The following is a 22,973-nucleotide window of genomic DNA, read 5'->3' as shown; positions in this document are numbered from 1 at the left end:
GTTCACGGTGACTGTCTGCCTTTTTTCTTTCTAGTTTGGCAAATTGTCCTCTATTTCACCTCTGGTGATTCCCAGGGTACCTTCTGTCTGTCTCTTTTATACAATCACCTCATAAAACTACCTCATTACTCCTTATCGCTCCAGCTTTTTTGAGCAAAATCTCTATCTTCCTCTTCTTTTTCTTTCAACCCACTATCTCTTGGAGATTATTATTTCTTAAAGTGAACAATACGGCTACATCTCTTCACTCTGTCTTGGACCTATTTCATTACTCTTTTGTCCACTCTTTCCACAAATATTTAATCATCCATTAACATGGGCCAGGGGCCATAATGGGCATTCAGTATACCACAAGAAACAAAGCACACTGGTATCATGCCCTTAAAATGTTGAGATTCTCATTGAAAAGGCAAACATTAAACAGGTGAATGTCTAATGCAGTTGTGCTAATGCACCAAAAAAGGAGACAGGCAGAGTGCAAAGATAGCATTTAACAGTGGGAGCTAACCAGAGGGAAAAAATCAAGTAGGCCTTCACTTAAGATGAAGGGAAAGGATTGGGGATTTATTTTCTGGTGTCCTGGTTGGAAGGCCCCAAGGCCAACAGAGAACAGGAGTTTGAGGGCTGGAAAGAAGTACAGAGAGGGGCTAAAAGGGAGCAGAGCAGGAGAAGAGCTGGTGAGGCCAGGTAGGGTCAGCACATAAGAGCCTGGTAAGTGATGTTAAAGATTCGTTGTTTTATCCCATGAGCAATGTGAAAGCACTGGAGGATTTTAAGCAAGAAAGAGAGGCAAGGTCCATCGCACATTTTGAGAACAGTCATTCCTATGACATGATGAAGATGGATCAGAAGAAGCAAGAGGGGACACAGGGTGAATAGTGAGGAGGTCACAGAGATAGTGCAGGGGAGAGGTGATGGGCACTTACAAAAGTGTGCTAGTAGTGAGAATGAACAGAAACAGTGCAAGAGATGGTAAGTGTGGAGAATAAAGATGACCAACAAATGTTCTTGATGCTTCTCCTATTGCAGTAACATAAAGGTGTAAATCTGTGACTGGCTGGAGGCCCCCTTGTCCATGTTGCTCCTCCCCTCGTGCTGGAAACTGCCCTACTCAACTCCTCCTTCACAGTAGACGATGGTATTCTCCTGTACTTCTCTTTGTTCAGACACTCTTCAGGAACTCAGATCCTGACCAGGAAACCTCGAGATATTTGCTCACAGATGGACATGATTTTCTAGTGGCCAAACACCAGTGCTCCAATTTACTTTGCTCAAAATAAAAGGATCACATTATTGAGTCAAAAATAACAGCAATTCCTGCTAATGAGAGAACTAAGGTTAGAAAGTAGACAGTAATCATTATTACTGACATAATCTGAGTTCTTACAAATGTACCAGGTATTCTAGTTTTATGATCTAATTTAAATCTCATAGCACCCCTGTGAGGTGGGTCTTTTAATTTATCTCAGTTTTACAGACGAGGAGACTGATGCTTGGAAAGACAAAGTGACTCACACAAAAGCACAAACAGGGTAGGGTAGAGTCCGAATTTTCATGTCATAGGAATGACTGTTCTCAAAATGTGCAATGTAGCTCACTTATCTGTTTGCCAAGGTACTACACATCTGACAAGAAGCAACTTTATCTCCTATGAAGGAACCTGGCTCTAAGCCCCATAAGTCCCATATACCTGTTAGAAGTATTACTGAGAATTTCTGGTCTCTCAGTGACAGCCATATTTGTCAAACTGAGGATGGGGAGTATCAAAACTTCATTGCTTTCCTGTCTTCATTCTCTTCCCCTAAGAAGAGGGGCATTCACTACACCTTTACTCAATCCCCACTTTCCAGCCTGCAAATCCAGCCTCCTTTTAGAACTTAGGCAAGAGAGATTTTAAGGAACAATACTGAGTCAGTACTGTTCTTTAAAGAAATGTCAGCAACAAGCTAGTCTTGCTGAGAAAGTGCACTGAGGTTCAGTTCTCAAAGTAGGCTTGTTGCTAAGAGCCCTGTCTTCCTCATATACAAATTCTAGTAAATGGGAGAGGAAGCTGAGCCTCTAGTTTAAAATGCCTAGAACTGTGACCCTACCTTTGCCTGGTGTACCCAGACCCCTGAGTCCTGCCATTTTTATTCAAGCTCTTCTGGCAGATGTCCCTGCTGTAAACTGAGTAGATCTTCAAATATGGCCATGTCAAGAAGCACCATGACTGGTTATGCTCTGGCATTTGGATGCCCTATTACTATGCCATGTATATTGAATCCCAGATGACAAATAGGTCTCTTTGCCAAAATTATCCATCTTCTGTGCTGGCTGGAGCTTCTACCTCCACCTCTACCCTGTAATGGGAAAGACCTAATCTCAGGTCATGCTTTCCTCAGCTGGTTCAGGCCATCTGAATTTAACTGGGTCATCCTCAGCCCTTTCAGTGCCTGTGTGGTATAGGTGATACACCTATCAGTGTTAACCTCAATGTGACATTCTCAAATTCAACAATGGTATGTTAGGACTATGGTCTCCAACTTCTTTCCCAGAAGCCGAAACATGCCCGGCAATAATTTCTGCCACCTGGCCCAGAGCATAGAAGGATCAAAGCTTGAGTTCTAATGCCAACAGTGCTTTTAACTCATTAAAGATGGGGGGAAAATCACTTAGCCTTCTGTTGATTCATCCCATTAGAAGAATATAGGGCCAAACTATGGGGAGATAAATGAAGACTTGCTTTTAGAGTCACAGTTACAGTCAGAAAACCAGTTAATATTTATTGACGTTAATGTGCCAGACACTGTGCTATATGCCACAGACAATTATCTTATTTAATCCTCACAACAATCCAATGAGAAATTGTTATAATGGTCTAAATGTTACATTCAGGAAAAATTAGGCTTGGAGATACAAGAAACTTGCCTAAGATAAACAGAGCTAGCACATCATGGAACTCAGAGACAGCAAAGCCCTCTTTATCTTCCCAGTGCAGAAGGTTCATATTTTCTCTCAAAATAGCCAGATGCATATGTATAGGGACACATATGTTTTAAATATATGCAAACTGAATTTTCAAAGTTATAAATGCATTTAAAGAAAAAAAAATGTTCAATTGGATCAAGGCTTCTTGAATCTATGAGAAAGGGGCTTGGTTATGAAGAATAATGCTTAGAAAAACTGCTGAGCTCTCTTGAACAATTGTTCAAAGTATTTTTTTTTTAATTTTTCAAAGAAGATGCAACATTGAATCCTATTGATAAGAATAAAAGAAAAGATTCTGAATTAATTTTCCTAAATGTTTTTTATGTAGTATATCTATCAATAATAAAAATTTGATAAGAATTATTACTTAAAAATTATTTTTAAAGCCTTTATTTCAGATGGCTGTCTCTAAGGCCTGCCTATAAAAATAATTTTGGAATTATGTGCACATTCTTTTTATTCATAGCTCTTATTTTAAAAAATAAAATTTCCCAAACAGATATAACAACTACCTAAAAAAGAAAATATTCAACAAAGAAGAGGAAAAGTCCTGAGGAGATAGTTAAATCACCACACAAGGAAGTTAATTTGCCACAGAGGTAAAAGTTGGAATGCCACAGAGATCGAAGATAGTTATACACACATGGTACAGGGTTGAACCTGCACTGTTCAACACAACTATAAGGTGAGCCTCACATATATTTTTAAATTTTCCATACTCACACTTAAAAAAGAAATCCAAGTGAAATTTTTAATAGTATATTTAAGCCAACATAGAAAAAAGTTCCCATGTCAATATAAATATCTGAAAGTTTTTAATAAGATCTTTTATATTTTGGTGTAATATAATGACATAGTCACACATTCTTCTTATCCAAACAGTGCAAATGTATTTACCACTTCACTTCCAATTAACCTCTCTTCAAGAAGATCTTGGACATGCTAGGATTATTTTTATTGACTTTCTAATTACCTTCCTGTAAGAATACATTCTTCTTCCAGAGGTATTGGTGGTATGTCAGGATGTTCTCTGGGCAGCACAGCACCATTGGCAACTTCATTACTGGCATTACTAATACCAGCAAACTATTTTTCTGTCAACGGATCACAATACTGAAGTGTAAAACAATAGACCATTGTACCTTTTCTTCTCCACTTTATACAATATCTAAGCTATGTATTATTTTATTGTCATACTGCTGCCTTTGATTTATAAGGGGCTTCCAGTTTTTCAGAGATTTACTACTGAAAACTTCATAAAGAGCTTCCTCTATGAGAGGCCTAATCTCTCTAAAGTGAACCGTACTGTTCTATTTGCATTTTTACTGGAAGCTTCCTGATTACCTTATTTCTTACAAAGAAGTTGGGATATTTCTCACAAATAAACTACTAATAAAATTGTTTCTTTAGAAGAAAGAGAGGGTAAAGGAAGAGCAGAAAAGAGGTAGAGGAAGTCAGTCAGACAGTCAATCCGAAACAGGGTCGGGCCAGTGGGAAGGAGGAAGAGAGGGAACAGAACCATGTCTAAGTAAGAGCATGGCCCTGGACAGAAATGTTTGCTTGTAACACCAAGGAACCAGTATGAAGCTGCCAAAGGTGCTGTGCTGCTCAGAGAACATCCTGACATACTACCAACATCTCTGGAAGAAGGACGTATTCTGACAGGAAGGTAATTAGTAAGTCAATTAAAAAAAAAAAAGCAACAGCATTTCCAAGATTATCTTGAAGAAAGGTTAATTAGGAGCAAAGTGGTAAATACATTTGCACTGTTTGGACAAGAAGGATCTGTGGTCATGTCTGGTGTATCACACTACACACATTTTATTCAGAAAAATGCCAAGATTGCATTGTAAAGTTGCTTCAAGTGAGAGATGGAATGGGAAAACAGAAAACAATAACATTTGAGGAAATGGCTGTTATTTCCCCAGATGATAATATGAAATTGAAGCTGAAAGAAGAAAAGGGCAAACGAAACATGATGAGACAGTAACAAAGTAAAGAGAGAATGTCAGTCAAGTTTATTGCCTCTCTTTTGACAATTAAAAATAGTACTTAATTCAAAGCAGTTAATGACTAGCAAAACTAACAGGAAAAAATAGTCGATGTGATAATTACATTTATATTGAGCAAAGGACAGTATATACCTCTGTCAGTAGAATAGTTAACATTTAGATGACACAAGTGACACAAGCTGTAATAAAGAACTTTTGAGTCTACCATAGTCCCAGCAGACTTTCCTGATTACGCTAACCGTAGTTATCTACTACAGGCAAACAAGGTAGTCCTCAAAAATCCACTCTAGCAATAACAGTATATATGAAACAGAGATGAATAAGAGAACCATTCTGAAGCTACAAAATAAGGACTTTGTTTATTTACCTAATATACACCTCAGGGTATAGCATAATTTAACATGCAATAGGAAAATGACTTTTGGAGAACAGTCATAGCTGCAGGTTGCTAGTGGGCAATTCTACCCCCAAATAAGCTAGGGTAGAAAAAATATTGAGAACCCCTGGGATAGTAGAAATCTCCTGCAAAATGAAAGGTTAAGAATAGATGGCATCAGGAATCCTGCCATTGTCTGAGCTGGTGGAGTGACAAGGGTACTTGATGATGAACCTCAAAGAAGATAGGGACCATGAGAAGAACCCTACCAGAAGCCAAGGTAAGACTGAGCCAACTAAATCCAGAGAACAGGAACCAGGAACCTGGAAGAAGTCAAGGTATTAGCCAATACAAAAAGTATGTTTTCCATGAAGCAAGTTGGATAACAGATATCCATAATAATTTATTTATGACCAGGCACTTGATCTTTACCAGAATCCTGTCCTGGATTGTTGTACAAGCCCCCAAATAACCAAAGTATGGGAAAACAAGTAGCAGAAGAAAATCTTATGCAATAAAACCAGAGAAAATTAATGGTGAATAAATTAGTATGCCAATCAATCAATCAGTCTCCCATTCAAAATTACCAGTTCCCAAGTAATTACCACAAGGGCTACCACTGTGAAACAATAGAAATCTTTACAGAGGGCCTTTTCTCCAGTACATGTTGAAGTGGAAAAGTCAACCTGTTATTGACGGTAGCTTCCTATCTTCAACTCAGAAATATAATGCTACAATTGTGCAGAAATCCTCACCTTACTTATGATAATAATGTTTGTTTTTTTAGGTTCTTTAAGTGTTTTTCTTTTGCTTCCTCTGTCATAATTAAAATATTATCCTCATTCCATAGTCATGCTCTTAGAGATCTACCTAGCCCTCATTCTTTCAGGTGGTGGCAGTGGAAAGTTACTAAAGAAAGTAGCAAATAAACACCAAATTAACCATTGCCTAAATCCTAACCCATTGATGCTTCTTATTCTACCTTATTCCTCAAAATTACATTTATCAAGATGATCCTTTATTCCAAACAGGAGGAGAACAATTCCTATGAGGACCAGCAGGCTTCCCCTTCCCTTCATTCCTATTCAAGTCATTGCATTCTTTCGGTAATTCTTGGCCTATTATTTTGGGGACAGATACTTGAAGGGGAAAAAAAATTAAGAAATGTGGTGCATGGCTATCTTTCTCAAAAAGATTTTTAAAACATTTTTGCTGAGTTTCTGGCTCCTCCTGATCTGAGATTCACTACCTCAATTTCCGAAGTCTTCTGTGTCTTTCTGGGTTTCAATCCTACTGTGCATTCTGTCCTCCAAGATTCTGAATGAAAGCTCCTGATTACAAAGCAGTCTACACTTGATGGTTAACTTTTTGCAGATCTTAAGCTCCATATCAGCCAGGTCTGACCCCTCACCCTGTGTATCTCCAGTCTCTGTACATTAGCCCACCCACAGATGTTTCAGTATCAGTACTTCATTCTGTACTTTCTGAAGGTTAATTGTTTGAGTAATTCATCCACCATAATTTAGTTTTATGCACATATACCCCTTACTATTATATTATAAACAGTTCTATCATTACTGCTAACGTTTACTAAATGCATTGTATTATATGGCTGTTATACATCACCAGCAGGAAATTAATGAATTGGGTTTCCTGTTTGAACAGTCATTCTGGTCCTATAAAAAGTAAAAGTAGAAAGCATTACATTATAGGGGCTACTTGAATGTCAGGGACAAAACATTTCATGCATCACCTGACAGCTGTAACAGAAAGGATCTCTCCATCACATGAGGTCCATAGATAGCCAGCAACATCAAAATCGTATATTGCTCCCAGGTGGCAAAGTTGCCAAATTACCTCTACAGGAAGTCTGACTATGACATACATAAAATAGTCAGTAAAAAAGACTGCAGTTTTACAGAATCAGCATTCAGAACAGTCAGTAAAACTCTGCATAAATTATACAAATGACTTACAGATAATTCATATAGAAAACACCAAAGACCTCATTGGTTTGTTCAACACCATAGATGAATCAAAGCTGAAGAAAGACAAGTTGCAAGGGGTAAATGGTAAATTAGGAACTCAAACAGAGTAAGTAATGAGGAAAAACAGAACAATTTATAAATATAGTCATTCGTTCAACATTTACACTGTGCCCAGTAGGTCCCAGTTATTGAACTAGCAGGTCTAGAAATAAAAAATGAAAAAGAAAATGTTTTTGTTCTGGAGCAGCTCACATTGTAATGAATCAGACAAATACACAAGTCAGACAAATGCACTGTACAGGGTAGAGAGACATGACCAGTTTCATGGAGCAAGTAGAAGTAACCTTTAAATGATATAAAAAGAAGTAAGATACCGTGAAGAGAGGGAGAGAGGAAGGAGACCTTTCAAAATATAAGAAAAGGTCAGAAACAGCCAACAAAAGACGTAAAACTGATAAAGAGCTGTGAAAAGGATCAGAACACAGAGCAGGACACAGAGTCATACCAGAGGGCAGAAAACCGAGAGTTGTTCAATGATCAGAGTGTGTCCTATACATGGGAAGTGGCACAGAGGGAGAGGGTCAGTGAAATGCGGGGCTCTATCACCCAACACCCAATTGGAGATTGGAGTACATTGCCCATGGAGTACACTGCAAGCTTAAAATTCAAAAAGGAGGGCAGCTGATGTAGCTCAGATGCAGAGTGTTTGCCTGGCATGCGTGAGGCTCTGGGTTTCATTCCCAGTACCACTAAAAATAAGTAAATTAATAAATAGATAAAAAGTATATTTTCTTGAAGTTAGTTCTCAAATAAATGTGCTTGGAATGTTTTATAAAATAGGCATCATAAGAAGGACCAGAGCAGCCATAAGAAAAGATCAATTTTGCAGTGACAGGATTTGCTGGCTTTCATGCCTACTGAATCCAAGAGAAGAGGGGACGGGAAGGGAGGGGAGGGGAGGGGAGGGGAGGGGGAAGGAAAAAGGGAGAAAGAAGAGAAGAAGAAAACAGATCAGAAACTTTGTTAGTTGAAACATAAAGTTGCGGAGGGTACTGAGAAGAACTTAGAAGAGAAGTGGAATGCTTCTCTTTATCCACCATAATTTAGTTTTATGCACAGATACCCTACACTATTATAAACAGTTCTATCAGTAAGGCTAACAATCTACCTAGCCCTCATTCTTTCAGGTGGTGGCAGTGGAAAGTTACTAAAGAAAGCAGCAAATAAACACCAAATTAACCATTGCCTAAATCCTATCCCAACAGTAAGAACTGTTGAAAAGAGACTACACCAGGACTCCAAGATGGTTATCAGCTATACTAGCAGAGAAGAAAAATCTCATGGATGCCAAATAGGGAGCTGCCAAGCTGGATATCGATGTGGAATCACCCCTAAAGGCATTGTTGAAAGATCGCAAAGAGGTTACTACCAGTATTACAAAAAAATACAGCAATGTGAAGACAAGGAGCCTGCTGTGGTTCATAAGGCACTGACAGCTCATGTGCTTTCCACCGGCAGCCTTGCCTCCAAGGAACTCAAATGGGAGAAGTGACTTAAGTACCACAGAAAAGGACCTGAGTAGAGGTCCTCTACTCCAGTCCATAGCCCACACTCGTGGCTGTGATGCCCTGGGCCTAGTACCCCTCCAGATAAAGTCAATCATTGCTGAATCCTTGCATAGCCTGACAATAATGCCCAATGAAAGGTGACTGATAAAAAGAAAAAGAAAAAAAAAAAAGAAGTAAACGAAAATTTGGAGATGAAAGGACATTGAATTGTTCACATACTCCAATAATGTGTTCACAGGCACATTGATATCTTATGGTCTTGCTACTCAAAATGTGTTTCTCAGGCCAGCATTACTAACATCCCCTGAAAGCTTGTTAGAAATGCAAAATCAGAGTCTGCACCCCAGACCAGAAGAGTCAAATTTTGCAGTTCGTTATGATCCCTGTAAGAATCACATGCACCATGACATTAGAGAAGCACTGTTTTATAAAGATAAGGAAGTTGCCCACTCCACAAGATTGCGATGACACTGCTGCTGAGATAGTAAGCTGGACATGTTCCTCTCCACCTTCTGTACCCTCTGGTTCTCTCAACTGAAATCCTGCTGGGTGCCAGATGCTTCCCTGGAATGCATCACAATACCTATATTACCTACTTTCCTACATCATTGTGACTGAACTTAATTAGGTACTAAGAGGAAAATGATATGATTATCTCATTAAAGGAATATCTCCCGCACTAGAGTGTGAAAAGCTGATTGGATTAACATTCCCAGCAAGCGCTGACATTTTAAAGGAATTTGTTAACCCAAATGGATTTCTAATGGGTAGTTTACAAGAAAGAGTTATTTTTCAGCTGGGAAGGCTTCCAGGTATCTATTGTCCCAGCTCACTGCTGGCCATTTCTAGTAGAACAATGAATTGTTAGAATCCACTTATGAGCCAAATCATGTTATAATAAATTAAACCATATTCATCAATGGTGATGAGAGGCTAAGTAGAACAGCTAAGATCAAATTACATATTACATTAAAAAAAGAATATATGAATAGATAAAGCAGATTTAGGATTAGAAAAAGTAAAAGAGTATCTCTTTTTTTGATGCTCAAAAAAAGTGAACTGAAAGGAAATGAAAAAACTGTAGATACTAAAAAGTATACTTTCAGGTGATATCTAGAAAAAAATAGAAGGGCTTAAAAATAAGTAAATAAAAGTTATATCCAGGTTGCTTGGCTGTATTAACTACTTAGAAATTAAAAACTAGGAATATTTAATAATGAAGGTATTTCTAACTTAAATAATAACCACAGCATTACTGCCTACACAATCCAGAGGTAATTTTGTATGTGAAAAGAATGCTTTTCAGTAGAAGCTTCTAGAACAAGCAAGCTACACGTTCTTGAAAGAAACTCCAAATTTAATTGATCTGATAAATGGGAAATAAAAGAAGCATTTCTTTTTATGTGTTCTCATTGGGTAAATAAACAGATAAAGCTTATGGGAAAAATAAAATAGTTTCAAAAGGAATTTTTATTTCAGCACAGTGGAAAATGGAAAATTGGTCTGGGTTGCACACAAAATAAAGAAAGCTACACAGGAATAAGTGTATATCTAGCTTTGAGCAAAAGCTTATACACAGCAAGAGCTAAAGTATTTAACCTTTTCAAGACACTGTCTCTTAATCTGCAAAATAGGTTTAACAATACCTACCCAGTTTTCCCCCAGGGCTTTCTTGAGAACTACATGAAAAGTCCAGTGTCTGGCTTAATAATACTCAAGAAATATCTGATTTTTTGTTTAACTGAAAAGAGAACAAAAAACAGACTATAATTCACATTCAATAAAAGTTCAAAAATTATAAAACAGAGAGCAAGCAAATAAAAAATTCAGGTATACAGTCAGCCCTCTGCAACTTCATTCATAGATTCAACCAACCAAAGATTGAAAATATTTGAAAAATAACTGCATCTGCATTGAACAGACTTTTTTTTTTATCCTGGTCATTATTCCTTCCATAATATAGCATTTACACTGTATTGAGTGTTATAATATTATAGAGATGATTTAAAGTATGTGTGGAAGTATACTAAGTATATGTAGTGTTTTTAATATTTATTTTTTAGATATAGGTGGACACAATATCTTTATTTTATATTTATGTGGTGCTGAGGATCGAACCCAGTGTCTCATACATGCTAGGCAAGCACTCTATCTCTGAGCCACAGCCACAGCCCACATATATGGCTTTCACCCTGCATTCTTATCATGTACCTTCATAGTTCTAAACATCCAGTATTAATTATGTGTGTGAAAACTGTAGAGCTGGACAGCCTGGGAGCAAGTCCTGGCATTGCCATACACTGTTGTGCAACCCTAGAAGTCAGAATTAACTCTCTGAACTGTTTTCTCATCTGTAAAGTAAATGTCATAGTAATACCTACATCTCACATCTCCCACGGTATTTATTCTTGTCTGGATACCTTTTATCTTTCACTAACTGGTAGCCACACATTCCTTCATCTCTCCATGCAGATAGCACTAATCCCAAAGTTCTATCACATGGTCCCTATAGAGTTCTCCATACCACAAGCTGTTTGGAGAACAGCATAGATATCTAACAGCCTTAGGATGTGTTTTAAGGATCCAGAGAGACTTATGTCCAATTGCATCTTGGTTGAGTAGAAAACTTCCCATTACAATGATGAGTGACCAGCTCTTAGCCTGCTATCTGTTATTTCTTGTCTTAACTTTTCTTAGGATTTTTTTTTCTGATTCAGATGTTCCTGAGTCTTTTCATCCTCTAGACTCTAATTTGTTTGCTACTACAATTTTTAAAGTATTTTTTTAAATACCAAGAATAATACATTCATTCTACAAAATATCTGTGCTGTAGAGGAATACATCCATTCCCAAGGGTGACCATCTTTATAGATCTTGTATGGCTAAATCCTAGTCTCTTCAATAGATTGATAGACTGATAGACAGACAACAGCACCCTAAGCAGGAATAAACCAACTAGACACTAGAAATGTTTGTTGAGTAAATTAATTAACATACCAACTATATCAGAGACTCATAGTTATATACCAGTATCTATTCTTTCCATTCTACTTTTATTTTACAGAATCCCTAATTTTACCTGATATATTCATTATAATCTTCTAATTACATATTTATCTACCTTTAGAATGGGAGCTACTCCAGAACAAAAACAATATCTGGCCTCTACAAGGCATAGAGTAAATGTTGAATGGATGACACCATTTATTAATCCACCTGCTTTTCCATATTATGAAAGCAACCAACTGAATTTTCTATGATCCTTACCTTATTGCTTACCTAAACCACTTGCCTTTTCTCAGCTGGGTATTAGGCAATGGCTTCTCTAAAAGCGAACTCATGAAGATTTTTCTATTATCTGATTGAGTTGTCTGCAGATAATTTATATATTTTCTGCTGTGTTTTACTGATTCTTCTTAAATGTTGATTTTGTAAAACTGTAATATTTCTTCCATCCAGTATCTAGTAGTCGGACTTACTGTAGGGTAATCTGGCAGGTTTACCTCCTGGGAATAAGTGAGGATGACTTCATTTCCCAGCTGTCCCTGCAAAGGGGAATCTAAGCAGAACTGATGTGAACATCCCCTTCACTTTCCTGTTGACTGAAATGTAGATATCATGGTGGTGAGACCTCATAAGGAAAATGCCCTGGGGGGTGACAGAGCAACAGGATAGAAGCAGCCTGGGTCCCTGTCATGGTGGACTGCATATGTTTACATGGATGTCTGAGAAATATATCTCTACCTTAATGTATATATTAATTAACATAAAAGCAGTTTATGTCAACAGATTACCCTTTCTCATCCTCTTTTTATTTCTTACTTCTTAGCTTATAAGCCAAGAACCAAAAGGGCCTCCCATACTGATTCCACTATCTCCCCCAACTCAGTTCCAAGACACTGGAGCCAACACCTTCCACCCTGTACCCATTAGGAACGCATATTGCAGGATTCATGCATGCCTTTCCTTCTCTCTAATGGATGACTATACTGACTTCTTTCCTTTGCCCAGTGCTATCAACCAGGTGAATTCCACCTATCAAGCACTAGGGTTTGGGGCAGATTCTACAACACACCCTCGAAAGAGTTAAATGGGCTTCAGTAGAAAAATTTATGGAAGCCAAAGGTCCCCAGTACTTCTATCATTTCACAGAGAAGTGCACTGGGCAGGGTCTACTGCTGTGCAGTGAGTCTGAGTCACAGCAGAGGGCCTTACTCTCCAGCACAGGAGGCACGTTTGTCAGTGCTTAGTGACAGGCAGCCTCAGAGAGTTCATATGAACTGTCAGGGAAAGCCAAGAACCCAGAGCTTTCGTCTATGTGTTAAGGGGAGAAAGCCAGGTCCTGCAGGTGCTGAGCTTCAGTGTCATCTCACAAATAGAGGAAGGAGGCCACTCATTCTCTTCTACCCTGTACCTGCTGGTTCCATCCAGTGTACCCAGAGGCAATGGGGCTAACCTCCGTTTGACACTCTCTGTACAGTTCAAAGAGCATACAGCTTCTTATGAATAATAACATAAAATATATCCATCCAATCACAGCAAAGGGCCAAAATATATTCACATCATTAAAGAAAAAACAATTCTAACATCAGTCTCAAATGAGGCATTCTAACAGCAATAGCTTCCTAGAGTAAACAAAAGGCTAGTGAAACAGGGGTTAAGTCATAAAACTGCAGATATCAAAGAGAATTTAAAATGAATCCTTTACATGTGATCATTAAAACAGCATAGGCAATGAACTATAATTCATCTCCTAAAGTAATGGGAAGATTGATTTAAACCAATAAAGACTAAAATATTCTAAGGTTGCTATAACTTTATTCTCTTTCATCTTCATATATTTATTATAGTAGTCTGCTTCTGGAAGGGTAGCATTGATTTTTTTTTAGAAGAATGTTTTAAGTTAAAATAAAAATACTATCCAAGTGAGAAACTGAGAAAGAATTATAGATACAGTTTGTGGAACTCTCCAGAGTTCTTATTATCAGACCTTAAGTTTGGGACATTGGAGAGGTTGCCTCAACAGCATTTTATATTCCACACTGAGCAATTTTTCCTTCATCAGCTCGACATGTAAAGGAGAGGAAAAGAAGAAGAGAGAACTAAGGTGCACAGAGGACTCAGATGACCAGAGAAACCAAGAGGATGCTGACAGATGATCACAGTGCAGGTGGAAGAGAAATAACCACCATAATAGAAAACTATTCTCTCTTCTGCATTCTGTACCCACCCAACCTCCCAACCTAGTGCACACCCTTTAGAAATTAAACGTAAAAGAATATGCTAGATTCTTTCTTTGAGAAGAGCTGAGTAGAGCCAAGGGAGCAATTACCGAAGTCTTTGCTCAGCTTCAATTCTAACCTGGTTGAAAGCCATATCCTCCTTAGAGTTTTCTTTCACTAGAGCTGTGAGCTCCTCACGGACAAAGATAGAGCCTCTCCTTGGTATTAATGATAGGTCCTTAGACAGATGCTCCATGATTGAATTAATTAAGAATATAGATTTAAGATGGTGCTTTCCCTAGCCCCAATGGGAAATATTTCAGGGTTTGTTTAGTTAAAATAAATATTTAAATTTCATATAAATTGACCTCACTTAGAAACATGGCAATTTTGCTTTTAGATTTCACACATCATCTGAAGGTTCCGACAACACGTATCACAAAGCTTAATGTCTGTATTATGATCCAATGGTGCAAAGTGAAATCTAAAGTGACTTTTATAACCCTGCTTCAATTTCAAATAAAAGCCAAGCACAGAGTCATGATGAGTTCCTATCAATAATGCAAGAAAGCCACAAATTCAAGAGACCCACCCAATAGACATGCATAAAGAATAGTAGATTGTCATTCACAAGTAGCCCCTTAATTTTTCAACAAATCACTAATGAAAATGATGCTCATAGAGGAAATAGTTACCCATATTACAATCTGTGGAAAAACTTGATATTACAATTTATTATAGTTATAAGTTTCAATTTAAGATACAATGGAAGCTAAAGACCGTGACATGGAATAAATATACTGATTTGGGTTTCAAATATTATCAAACACCTGCATATTCCTCCATCTGAAAGTTCCATTAATCTGTTTTTAAGGAGACTAAATTCTTAGGAATTTTTAAATGATTTCTATCTTGAATCATAAAATGACATTTAGTTTTATAATAACTTAAACCAAACACATTCTAATACAAAAAATGATTAGAGTCTTCCCCTAAATATCATTGTTTTCAAGGACAGTCATAGATTTTATTTATTTGCAATCCTAAATACCTAGAGAAAAAGGACTTATTCTCACTACAACATCCAATTCAAAGCCTTGTGTGTATAGGCAATTAACATCAGTGATTAGACAATAATATGAAGTGAATTGTTTGGCTAGTTTCATAGGTTAGTGACATTGCTTTCTTATACCTATTTATTTATTTTTATGTGGTGCTGAGGATCGAACCCAGTGCCTCACACATGCGAGGCAAGTGCTCCACCACTGAGCTACAACCACAACCCCTTCTTATACTTATTTAAATAATAGCTATGTAGCTGTTACTTAGATATCAGCTGTTAGTTAAACACTGACTGAGTACCTCTGTACCTCAGCTTTGAGGGGGAAGGGAAATAAAGTATGAAGGTGATGCATACCTTCAAGAAGATTATAATCTTAGCTGGGGTGGTGGTACCTGCCTATAATCCCAGTGACTGAGGAAGCTGAGGCAGGAGGATCACAGGTTTGAGGATAGCATCAGCAACTTAGCAAGGCCCTAAGCAACTTAGCAAGACTCTGATTCCAAATAAAAAAATAAAAAGCATGGGCTGGGGTTGTGCCTCAGTGGTAGAGCGTTTGCCTAGAATGTGTGAGGCCCTGGGTTTGATCTTCAGCACCACATATAAATAAATAAAATAAAGGTCCATTGACAACTAAAGAAATTTTTAAAAATAAAATAAAAAACACCTCTGGGTTCAACCAATCTCCAGTATTAAAAAAAAGAAAAAAGAAAAAGGAATATTATAATCTTACTCTGAAAAAAAAGAGGCTTAAAATTTTTAAAAGGTATTATTCAAAAAATATGACTCTGATTTGAAGTGGTAAATGTAACATCTACTTCAAAAATAAATTATAGCCAAGCAAATTGGTCAATTAATATTTACTTATACTACTAAAGCAACAGTAAAGCATTATAATACTAATAGAAACTTCTCAGTAAGCTTTTCAAGGTCTTTTATAATCCATCCCTGAACTACCTTTCTAGTATTATTTCTCATTGACCAGCCCATGCACACCATGCTGTGCCCTCTAGCCAAAAGAGAATACCCCCTCCATCTCAAACTCCTTCATGTTCTTCATTTTAATTCATATTTCCATCCAAACCTATTTCCAATGTAAAATAATTTCATTATAGCAAGGTAACCAGTATTCTAATATCTAATATCTATGTTCTCCTTTTCTACTGGGGCACATGGCTAGAAAATATTTTCTCACCACTATTGCGGTTAGATGTAACCATGTTGTCTGGGTTCCAGAATGTAAATTGGAAGTGATGGGGGCTACTTTTTGGTCTCACCTATATAAATTGTCATCCAAAGATCTGGCAGAAAGTAAAGTACCAGTGGGAGGAACCTAAGATCTCTGAATCACTCTGGAAGTCACCTTCCACCACAACTGATCTGCTTTGGCTATTGACCTGTGCAGTAACAAAGAAATAAACCAACCATTATGTCACTGAGATTTGGGAGTGCATCTTTTATAGCAGCTAGCATTATTTAGCTTAAGGAATAAGTCCACTTATCTTTTAGTTATAGATCAAAGTTTTCTCCTCTGCAATCTCTTCCACCCCCTCAGGCAGAATTAATCACCCTTTTCATTGTGTTCCCAGAGCATTTATTATGTATATTTATTATTTATTGCTGTCTGAATCATTTACTAGCTTGTGAGAACCCCAAGGGTAGACACTTTTAGTCATCTGTGAATCTTAAACACCTCGCCACAGTAGGTATTCAAAGAATGCTTACTGAAAGTTTTTGATTAACAGTATTTGAAAAAGTTGTATTAACTTAATAGGAAGCTTATGCCTGAATTTTACTCAGAACATGAGCGAAAACATTTTTTCTTTCTTTTTAATGGTGGGTGAGAAAATACTACTTACTGTTGGTGCAGCAATGCACTCAACTTACACTTGAATACCATGCCTAGACTATTTCCTTAAATAAATATGGTTTGTTTTTTCTTCCCCTTTCTGATGCTTAAATCATCGAATCCAACCACCATAAATGCCTCTCCTCTTACTCTGACTCCTAATAGCTCCTTAGAGCTTACGTGACAACTTAATGGTAAATAATAATTGTCTGTTGTGAATTTTCAGAATAGTTTTATTTTTCCTTTGGACAAAGAACAACTGATGGATGTAAACATCTGGTGTTCATCCAATAATAATCTAGCTGCAAAGAATTTTTTTTAAAAGAATCTGAAAAACAAATGTTAATGTAAAACTGAAAATATTCTGAGATTCAAATTGTATTCTAGAATATAAAAAATTGAAACAATACCATATGCTCATGAGGCATTCATAAGTATTATGTTTCTGCTTCCTTTCCCAAGGTGCATAATCACACTGGAGAGTTTCCTAGGTATTATATATGGAAGGGAAGAGCTACACATGCACACATACAATACTACTGGATTAAGCCCTGGTGTAGATAGTGAAACAAAATGTTCTATCCCAGTGCAGTTTTTATGGCCCATCAAAACTCCCAGCAAGAGAGAGAGCTGTCACCATACTATGTATTCAGGGTAGGAGCCTGTTAGAGTTTGAATATGAGTTATCTGTTAAAAGCTCCTGTGTTGGAGCCCGACCCCACAGCATGTAGGTCGTAGCCAACTTTCTCTTCTATCAGATGCCGTGTCTCTGATTTGATATCAAGCTCCTTGATCCATTTTGAGTTAACTTTTGTGCATGGCGAGAGAAAGGGATTCAATTTCATTTTGTTGCATATGGATTTCCAATTTTCCCAGCACCATTTGTTGAAGATGCTATCCTTCCTCCATTGCATGCTTTTAGCCCCTTTATCAAATATAAGAAAGTTGTAGTTTTGTGGGTTGGTTTCTGTGTCCTCTATTCTGTACCATTGGTCCACCCGCCTGTTTTGGTACCAGTACCATGCTGTTTTTGTTACTATTGCTCTGTAGTATAGTTTGAAATCTGGAATCGCTATACCACCTGATTCACACTTCCTGCTTAGTATTGTTTTTGCTATTCTGGGTCTTTTATTCTTCCATATGAATTTCATGATTGCTTTCTCCATTTCTACAAGAAATGCCGTTGGGATTTTGATTGGCATTGCATTAAACCTATAGAGAACTTTTGGTAATATCGCCATTTTGATGATGTTAGTTCTGCCTATCCATGAACAGGGTATATTTTTCCATCTTCTAAGGTCTTCTTCAATTTCTCTCTTTATAGGACACCCATAGCACAAGAGTTAACATCTAGAATCAACAAATGGGACTTACTCAAACTAAAAAGTTTTTTCTCAGCAAAAGAAACAATAAGAGAGGTAAATAGGGAGCCTACATCATGGGAACAAATCTTTACTCCTCACACTTCAGATAGAGCCCTAATATCCAGAGTATATAAAGAACTCAGAAAATTAGACAATAAGATAACAAATAATCCCATCAACAAATGGGCCAAGGACTTGAACAGACACTTCTCAGAGGAGGACATACAATCAATCAACAAGTACATGAAAAATGCTCACCATCTCTAGCAGTCAGAGAAATGCAAATCAAAACCACCCTAAGATACCATCTCAATCCAGTAAGATTGGCAGCCATTACGAAGTCAAACAACAATAAGTGCTGGCGAGGATGTGGGGAAAAGGGTACACTTGTACATTGTTGGTGGGACTGCAAATTGGTGCAGCCAATTTGGAAAGCAGTATGGAGATTTCTTGGAAAGCTGGGAATGGAACCACCATTTGACCCAGCTATCCCCCTTCTGGGTCTATTCCCTAAAGTCCTAAAAAGAGCATGCTACAGGGGCACTGCTACATCGATGTTCATAGCAGCACAATTCACAATAGGAAGACTGTGGAACCAACCTAGATGCCCTTCAATAGACGAATGGATAAAAAAATGTGGCATTTATACACAATGGAGTATTACTCTGCATTAAGAAATGACAAAATCATAGAATTTGGAGGAAAATGGATGGCATTAGAGCAGATTATGCTAAGCGAAGCTAGCCAAGCCCTAAAAAACAAATGCCAAATGTCTTCTTTGATATAAGGAGAGTAATTAAGAACAGACTAGGGAAGAAGAGCACAAGAAGAAGACCATCATTAAACAGGGTTGAGAGGTGGGAGGGAAAGGGAGAGAGAAGGGAAATAGCATGGAAATGGAACGAGACCCTCAGGTTTATACAAAATTACATACAAGAGGAAGTGAGGGGAAAGGGAAAAATAATACAAGGGGGAGGAATGAATTACAGTAGGGGGGGTAGAGAGAGAAGAGGGGAGGGGAGGGGAGGGGGGATAGTAGAGGATAGGAAAGGCAGCAGAATACAACAGACACTAGGATGGCAATATGTAAAGCAATGGAAGTGAAACTGATGTGATTCTGCAAGCTGTATAAGGGGCAATATGGGAGTGCATAACCCACTTGAATCAAAATGTGAAATATGATATATCAAGAACTATGTAATGGAGGGGTAAGACAAGATAATACAAATGGAAGAAATGATTTACAGTAGAAGGGGTAGAGAGAGAAAAGGGGAGGGGAGGGGAGGGGAGGGGGGATAGTAGAGAATAGGACTGACAGCAGAATACATCAGACACTAGAAAGGCAATATGTCAATCAATGGAAGGGTAACTGATGTGATACAGCAATCTGTTTACGGGGTAAAGTTGGGAGTTCATAACCCACTTGAATCAAACTGTGAAATATGATGTATTAAGAACTGTGTAAGGTTTTGAACGACCAACAATAAAAAAAATAAATAAATTAAAAAAAATACAAATAATATATTAAATGTACCATGACAGGGGATTATGCATTTTCAGATGCAATTTTGTACAATAATAAATCTCTCCTGATTTTAACATAAAAAAAAAGCTCCTGTGTTAACACAAAAATTGTTCAGAGACAAAATGATTAGATTATAAGAGCCATGACCTAATTGGTGAATTAATCCATTTGATAATAATTTGAATGGACTAACTGGGTGGCTAGGGAGGGCATGGCTGGAGGAAACATGTCACTGGGACATGTCCTGGAAGGTTTTGTCTTCTCTGTGGCTCATTTGCTTGCTCTCTCTGCTTTCTGGATGACATGAGGCAAACAGCTTTCCTCTGTCATGCCTTCTACCATGATGTTCTGCCTTTACCTGAGGTCCAGAGAAGTGATGTTGGTCAACCATGGACTGAACCTCTGACACCGTGAGTCAAAATACACTTTCCTCCTCTAAATCATGAGGTATTTTGGACACAGCAATGAAAAGATGACTAACATGGTTCAAGAGATCTGAGTGCACAATATTGTCTAAACCACTGACCTTTAATGCCCAGGTTTATATGTCATTATTCTAGAATAAGTAAAATAATGTAGAATTCTCTTGACTTTTCAAACCAAAATCATTCTGAGGGAATCCTCATTTTCATGTAGGGGAAATGGCAGTAGAGGGTAGAAGGTACTGAGGGTAGAAAGCCCAGCTGTGCCTGGAAGTAATTCTGACTCCCAGGACTTGGGGAAGGCACCCTCCCTGATTCTGTCTGCCTCATTCTGACACCCTTTCATCTACTCAGTTGTCACAGGAATGTGGTCTGCAGGTATGAGACAAAATTCATTTCCCTACATGAAAAACTATGCTACCATTTATGAAGAGGCAAACAAGTATATTTTTCACATTTTCTAAAATGATAATACATTGTTATTTTTTTCCCAAGAAATGTTGACTGATGTGATTTTCTAAACATAGTAATGATTCCAGTAAGACAAAGAAAGCAAAATAGAATCCATAAACTTCACCAAGATTTTGTCCTATTTAAAAAAAAAAAAAAACCTAGAGTAGGAATTGAGGGCACATTGCAATGATTCTTCCTAGAACACATTGAAAGGCTATGAAAAACCAAGCCTTTAATATTTTTTAGAAATATGAAATCTCTTAGAATTGCTTTCTCTCAATGCATTGTGTGAGGACAATTTAACTAGAGCTGATAAAATTTTCTTTCTAGAGACAAAGAGGGCAAAGGCTGTTAAGAACAAACTTAAAATCATACTCTGACAAGTAATAACCACTCAGTATTTTCTAATGGGAAGCACCATGACTAACAGCAGGGCTTTTATATCAGTGAAAAAAAAAGGTAGATTATGATAGTAATGATTCTCTATCACCACAAAAAGGAACAGTGGTGGGCTGCAGCTACAGCTCAGTGGCAGAGCACTTGGCTAGCATGTGTGAGGCACTGGGTTCGATCCTTAGCACAACATAAAAAGAAATAAAATAAAGGCATTCTGTCCATCTACAACTACAAAAAATTTTTTTTAAAGGAATAGTGGTGTGTATCAAACAGAAATCTATGTACATCTTCATATTCCCTTGGCCATGCTTCTTCCCACTGGGGGGCTAAGTTTCCACCACTAGCATCACCTGCTCTGGGAGCGCTGAATGTTCCCTTGCAGCTGCTGCTGGGCAATTGGACCTATCAGTCACCCACCTGGAGTTTCTGGCTTCCCTGCTGTTCATAGATGTGAGAGCTGGCATCCCACATAACAGCTGGGGAGGCCCAGTGAATCTCGGAAATGTGGCAGAATTAACTCTCTGAGGAACAAATTCTGACCCAAGAGACAGGAGGGAGGAGCTGAGCAGAAAGTGTCTTGGCCCTGTCTTAGGCACTGCTCTGAAGCACAGTTATGTTTTTCCAAACTATGGAGAAATTTTCCACATGGCAAATGGATGCAGTTGCCAAGGAATTGCCATGTTCCTTAGTGATCCGATGAAGCAGTAAAACCAGCTCTGGAACCATCACCTCCCACTCTTTACTTCTTCCCTTGACTCCTTCTCCCCACCTTTTAAAAATTGTGGTAAAACACACATAACACGTATCTTCCCATGTTAACCATATGTAAGTGTACAGTCCAAGACTGCAGAGTATATTCACATTGTTGCCAATGTTGTGGGACAGACCTCTAGAATGTTTTCATCTTGCAAAACTAAAACTCCATGCCCACTGAAAACTGACTACTTATTTCCCCAGCTCCAGTCCCTTGGCAACCACTGGTTTAATTTCTGTGCCCCATGAGTTATATAGCTTTGGTAAGTGCAATCATGCAAAACTGGTCCCTTTCCTTTTTCCTCACCTTGTTGACCTGGATTTGTATATGCCTAACAAATTATTAGTAGTTCATTCCTTGCTTTAGGCTAGTCTCTAGAAAATTCTGGCTAGGACACAGTTCCACTGACTTGGATATTAGAATTAATGTGGAAAGTTTTCATTTGATAAGAAGCTTTTTTTCTGATAAATACCTGGTTTTTACATCACCATTTTTATTGTAGATATTTTTATTATAGATATTAAGCCAGCAATTAGAGCCTCAGTAATAGTGGCAATGGTGATGGTAGGGGTAACAGTGGGTGGTGGCAACATGGTAGTAGTAGAGATGGTTAAGCTTTATTGAGCTCTTATAGCTAGGCACTATGCATTATCATACTTCATCTTGTATGAAAAGTCTTTTTTTTAAGAGAGAGAGAGAGAGAGAGAGAGAGAGAGAGAGAGAGAGAGAGAGAGAGAGAGTTTTTAATATTTATTTTTCAGTTCTCGGCAGACACAACATCTTTGTTTGTATGTGGTGCTGAGGATTGAACCTGGGTCGCACGCATGCCAGGCAAGGGCGCTACTGCTTGAGCCACATCCCCAGCCCCGTATGTAAAGTCTTAACATCACATGATATATTTATTATCACCAGATAATAACTGAGGTTATGAAGGTTAACTAAGAACTTAACTGAGGTCACAAAATCAATAAGGGGCAGACCTGGGATTTGAACCCAGGCCTTCTCTGCCCTCACAGT

The 22,973-nt window shown here is 37.9% G+C and overlaps 1 protein-coding gene and 1 long non-coding RNA gene across 13 annotated transcripts in view; one reads left to right on the top strand and one right to left on the bottom strand.

Moving 5' to 3' along the window:
* LOC144378624 (uncharacterized) overlaps positions 1-3,277 on the top strand; it is a 65,780-nt gene extending 62,503 nt beyond the window's left edge. Inside the window, exon 4 of the long non-coding RNA XR_013440529.1 lies at positions 1,030-3,277. This is a non-coding gene — a long non-coding RNA (uncharacterized LOC144378624). The remainder of the gene's footprint in view (positions 1-1,029) is intronic.
* Positions 1-22,973, bottom strand: part of Grip1 (glutamate receptor interacting protein 1) — a 666,343-nt gene that overhangs the window by 311,730 nt on the left and 331,640 nt on the right. The gene's annotated exons all lie outside the window — the stretch shown is intronic.

This window comes from Ictidomys tridecemlineatus, chromosome 6 (assembly GCF_052094955.1).
Source record: "Ictidomys tridecemlineatus isolate mIctTri1 chromosome 6, mIctTri1.hap1, whole genome shotgun sequence".
Lineage (NCBI taxonomy): Eukaryota > Metazoa > Chordata > Mammalia > Rodentia > Sciuridae > Ictidomys > Ictidomys tridecemlineatus.
Note: the sequence above shows the minus strand (reverse complement) of the source record. Positions and strands in the feature narration are given on the sequence as shown.